Below are 6,000 nucleotides of genomic sequence, written 5' to 3'. Positions count from 1 at the left end.
TCCTGCACTAGCAGTTTGGCTAACATACAGGGGGCATCTCTAAGATACTCTCAACGTGCATTATTTTAAAAATCCCACACTGGCATCAATGTGGGTTTATTGTGCTGAGAATTTTGATACCAAACTTCCCAATATTCAGTGAAGCCATTATGGAACTGTTGAGTTCATAATGACAAACTCTAAGACCATATACCTAATATGGCTACACTACACTTACAATGTCACAGAATGGACTTAGACACTGTAGGGGCATATTGCTCATGCAGCTATGCCCTCACCTGTGGTATAGTGCATCCAGCCTTAGGGCTGTAAGGCCTGCTAGAGGGGTGTCTTAACTATGCCACAGGCAGTAGTTCGTGGGCATGGCACCCTGAGAGGGGTACCATGTTGACTTTGCCTTGTTCTCTCCACCACTACACACAAGCTGCAAAGGTAGTGTACATGTGCTCGGTGAGGGGTCCCCTAGGGTGGCATAATGCATGCTGCAGCCCTTAGGGACCTTCCCTGGCCACATGGCCCTTGGTACCATGGGTACATTTTACAAGGGACTTAACTGTGTGCCAGGGGTGTGCCAAGTGTGGCAAAAAAGGTACAGATTTTGGGAAAGAACACTGGTCCTGGGGCCTGGATAGAAGGATCCCAGCACACTTTCAATCAAACTTGGCATCAACACTAGGCAAAAAGAGGGGGGGATAATCATGCCAACAGTGGTGCTTTCCCACAAGGGATGAATGCACCTGGGGCTCAGCCTGTAAATTTAGATACGTGTGCTCAACGTGCGGGGGAGGGCACCCGGCAGTTGACTGCAAAAAAGGTAGAAGTGAGAGAGAGAGGGAGAAGAACGACAAGACTAGAAAGTAGTAGCACGGTGGGTAAGAGGACAGACACTGCATGGAGGGGGCTTTCACCTAGCGCACTGTGTTGCTCTACTTTGAAATAAGTAGAAACAATGCCAAAGAATGCAGCACCCTTAGTCTGAGTAATGAATTTATTAAGGCACTTCCCAGATATCAAATAAAGGCTCATGAAAATATGAACATAAGTGTTTACCTTTCTTTTTTTGTGAAACCATATTTATTGGTATTTCAGTATTGTAGATTGCAATGCAGGAGCATTAGTCATTGTGACATGTGCAAATCCCATCATGTACAAAACAGGATGTGTAAGAAGGATTGCACAAGTAAACAGTTAATATCTTATTCAACCCAAATGGTATAATAACAAGTGAACTAGCATGTAATCTTCCCCTTCATTACAGCATCCCAAATACACCAACTCCTCAGCCAGGTCTCAAGCAATACCAATATCTCATGCTTACCCCAATCTGCTGTGGTGCGTAGGGTGTGGTAGCCTTCACTCTCGACATGAGGGATGATATGTGGCTGGAATGGTTAGTAGTAAGATCCTTAAGTGTCGTCTGGGTTGGTAATAAGTATCAGGGGGTGGGTATTTAGGTTAGTTAAAAATGTTTCCCGGTCTGCAGCTATGGGATATTTATGGAGGCCTCTATTTTCTTCTCGTGTCAATGCTACTGCCTCTGCCCTGCCCCACTTAAGTGTTGATGCCCACCAGTGGTCCATACCAGGTAATGCTTTGGATTTCCAGTGCATAGCTATAAGTCTAAGGGCTACTGTTAGCGCCATTTCACTCAATCTGTTATTGGCTCTAGCGGTCAGTGATTTTCGGTAGAGGCCCAGCATTGACCCTTCCAACATAAGCATTTAACTTGAATGCAGTGAAATACGTGTAAATGCCAGAATACTCACAGCAGTTAAGCAACGATAGGACGAAAACGTGTAATATATCAACAGTGAATATATGCAGTGAAAATATATATAGTCAACCTAAGTAATTAAGAATTACAATGCATCACCATGGGGGTTGAATCCTTCATCCTTGCCAGCATGAAGCCAAGAAACCTTGAATGGCTGAGGCAGGAGGTCTTCCCAACATGGGATTTTTTCCCTGAACAGTGTGTCCACTTTCAGGTGAGCTCCTTCCTCAGTGCCAGGTTTCCCCACCTTATATACCTTAATCAAACTCAAGAGGAAGATTATAGCAGTAATCCTCCCCTCCCTTCAGTAATGAAATTCAAGCACTGACTGTACTCGGTCTGTGTCGAAAACAAGCAAAGGAACAGGCCCTGCCCCAAAGTGCATACCAGAGACAGAGCTGTACTTTTCTTTGATGAAAACATTCCAAGGCTGAGACTCTCTTATCAGGTCTACCTTCCACATCCCCCATGTTTTGTTCCAACACAGTGTAACCCTGTGCTGGTGAGAAAAATCGCAAACACGTTCTGTGTAGAAACAAGCTCAGTGTGGAAAAACCCTGTGCTGCCGCTGTGACGGCAACTGAAGCTAAGCACAAAAGGGAGTCAGTGGTCAAGATGGAGTCGCTGGTCAAATACACATAGCATTACAAGCACTCCCCCATCAATACGCATAGGCTAAGACTGCTAGCTAATCAATACGATAATAAGCCAGGCGCACAGTTGTTATGCAAAGGTTTTGAGAGGGGCTTCAGTATCCAAGTGATAGGACACGTCAGATCAGGGGAAACTAAGAGCCTCCACTTGGCTCTGCAGCACCCAGACCCAGTGCACAAGAAAATACTCAAAGAAAAAGAGATGGGCAGGATTGAAGGCCTATTGAGCAGGGAGAGACCGGACAGGTTGGAGATTTCCCCACTCAGGTGGTACTCAAGAAGGAGCAAGGCCAGTAGAGGCTAATCCTCCATCTGTCTTTCCCCAAAGGAAAGTCTGTTAACCATGTGATCAACCCAGAAGAGTGAGCAGTGGGTTGCGTGTAAGTAGATGTGATTGATATAGTGTGAGTGGCAGGTCAAGGGCATTCATGGCAAAGGCAAACATAGAATCCGCTTTCAGGCTATTGCCAGTGCACCCTGATAGCTACCACCTTCTGGGTTTCCAATTTGAGAGGGAGACATCATTTGATAAGGCGTTACCCATAGGTGCTCTATATCCTGTGCATACTTTGAAAAGTTCAGCACTTTTCTGGAATGGATGCTGCACAAGAGACATCCCAAAGGGGGCAAGCTCCACGACTGGGACGATTTCCTAATAGTATGTGAGCCAAACAGCAAGAAGTGCCAAAACCTGCTGCACGCCTTCCAGGAGCTAGCAGCTGAACTGGGTGTGCCACTGGCAGCAGACAAAACAGTAGGGCCAACCACTAAAATTGTATTTCTAGGGACTGAGATGGATTCTGAGGCAGGCACCTCACAAATTCCCGAGGACAAAGTGCAGGATATCAAAGGTAAGATCAGGATATGATAGGGAGAGGGAAGGCTACCCTGGGCGAGCTGCAAGGATTGATATGTAAATTGAATTTTGCCGCAAGACCACCTTTGTTGTTATATAATTACATATTTGGGTCCCTGGGTGCTTGGGTTTGCCCCTTTTGGTTTAGAATAATCACGGCAAGGTAAGGCAGTCAGAGAGGAGAAGGGGCACAGAACACAGCACTTGCAGTCCGGCTAACCGGTCGCGGAGCGCACTGACTAACCAAGGTAGTGAACTAGGCCTAAAAGAGATGGTGGAATACCCCTCCCCCGCAGAAACAGTGAAGCTCCAAATCAAGAACCCCAGTAATCAGAAATAAACGCGGGACTGATGCAGGGCCAAGAATGACTCTTAATTTATCATAAAAGTGTCTGTATGTTTAATTTATGACTTTATAGACCTACTGCAGTGATTTATTATTTGATTTATGAGAAGGTGTCAATACTGTATTTCTTGATTTATGGCACTGTGAAGTTTTCTTGGATTTATAATGGCAGTAATGGTGATTTATGATGGGTCAAGGCTACACACTGGAGGATGATTTATGACACCAGTAATGTGAAGCGTGATGGCGTTGTATGAAACTTTTTAAATAATTCTGCAGCCATTAACTTCCAAAGGTGTTCAGTGTATACTGTTGCATCTGTTAGTGGGAGTGACCACTGGCAAAGTTTATGGCTTATTCCTGACTGACTTCCACTTGAAATTTTATGGCAAGACCGGAGGCTCATATTATGCTTTTCTTTTCTTGTTTAATTCAATAACAGCAGTCAAGACAGAAAAACTACAAATCCCAAAAGGCAAACAAACGTGGCCAATGGCAAGAAATACATAGTCCATAGTCATGCACCAATCACGGGACAGAATACCCCTTAATACCCACCTTGATTGTGAACAGCCCTCTTTTCTTGCTGCTTGCAGTCAACGTAAGTATATTTGAGGAATTAGTTTTATTTAATATCCTGTCAATATGTATTTCACTGTTATTGGCCTTATGCGTGTTTCCCTTGTCGCGCTTTCTGCTCCTCGCGTCTCTCTAGAGGACTTGTAGCCACACTGCACAACGCGCCTGCCTCCCGCGCGCTTCATTTCTTTTTTAAGCTTCTATGTTCCTCTCACCGGGGTCGCCATATTCGGCGACAGTTGAGAGAAACGTCAAGCTCCTCTGCATCTCTCCACACGTTTTGCTTACCGCACCGGTTTTCCTGGCCTATCAGCCTGCTGTGGTCAATACCAAACACAGGAAGGTTTCCTTTTTGTTGCTTTTGCCTTCCCCTTGCTGGGCCCTCCCTTTTCTCCGCCCATAGGTGGAGCTAAGCTATTTTTTTATCTCCAGTTGAGGAAATTTAACCCTTTCTCGGCCAACCATTATTTAATATACAGTTTTGCTGTACAATTATAATGGAAATTTAATATTTTACATGCCATGAATGAGGAGGAGGTTATGAAAGAGAATTTGAGTGACTTTACTCAAAGTTCTGTGGAGCTTTGAATCTCTGCCTCAATAGATAAACTATCAAAAATTTTGGAATATGCAGTTTTAAGCTTGGCGTCTAAGTCGATTTTGGTCCAGTCTGCGGGGGGGAGAGGAAAAAGCCCTTGATCTAAAAAAAAATCCAAAAGTGGCATTATTGGTTGGTGAGTGTCCCTCACAAAAGACAGAGGACGCAGCTCTTCATGGGGCTCCCTTAAGTGAGGGGATAATAAAGAATACATTGTCTCTCAAATGTACGGCAAAGTCCAAGCACATTTTCTCTCCTATTGTTATATCTACAATTTTGGATACTGACGATGATATCCAAGATGCGGATTCGGACACAGGTAAATCCAATAAAGGGGACTTATTTCTTCCCTCTCCTCCTAAGAAAGTGAAACTTTCAGCACAAGAGGCTTCAAAACCTCTAACAATTACTGATACGGAAGGGGTCCCTATGTTCGACCCAAATGATATACATCATCCACACTCCACAGAATGGTTTCCTGCAGACCATGTGGGAGTGTACATTGCTTCAAGACTACGCACTCCCCGGGACAAACAAACTAGGGCAAAACTATGATCAGAGTGCCCTCGTCCTTCCCTGCAGTCACAAATAACTGTTACACCCTCCATTGATCCTTCCCTACTTACCTTTTTTGCTAGTTTGGTAAGGATACCTGCAAAGGTGTGGATAAGGCATGGTCCACATGTCAGGATAAACTTTTGGACCTTGTGGGTCCGTTGACTCGCATTTTTGATCTGGCAGAAGCAGCTCGATTGGATAATTCTCCCATTAACCCGGTTGATTTGTCTTTATGGGTCCAACGTACCGTATGTCTTTTGGGGAATGCCAACGCAGCAATCACGCACGAGCGCAGAAAAGGTCTCCTTCTCAAGCTTGACCCCAAACTTGTAAATCTGGCTGCCTCAGATCCTGGCATCAAGGCAGAAGGTCTCCTTTTTGGGGATTCCTTCATAAAGGAACTTAGTAAATATGTGGCAACTTTCGCTTCTTTGGCTAAAGCCCAGCAATCTCTTAAGAAGATGTTCACCAGTCAGGTTTTTGCCAAGGCCGGCAGAGGCAGAAACCGGTTTGCCGGCCGTTCATACAACAACCAGGGGTCCCGTGGTGCATACAACATCTCTTACCAGGAATACAGACCACAGTTCTACCCACAGAGAGGCCGTGGTTTCCGCAACAAAGGCAACAGGGGTTCCA

Source organism: Pleurodeles waltl, chromosome 3_1 (assembly GCF_031143425.1).
Source record: "Pleurodeles waltl isolate 20211129_DDA chromosome 3_1, aPleWal1.hap1.20221129, whole genome shotgun sequence".
In the NCBI taxonomy this organism is placed as follows: Eukaryota; Metazoa; Chordata; class Amphibia; order Caudata; family Salamandridae; genus Pleurodeles; species Pleurodeles waltl.
Note: the sequence above shows the minus strand (reverse complement) of the source record.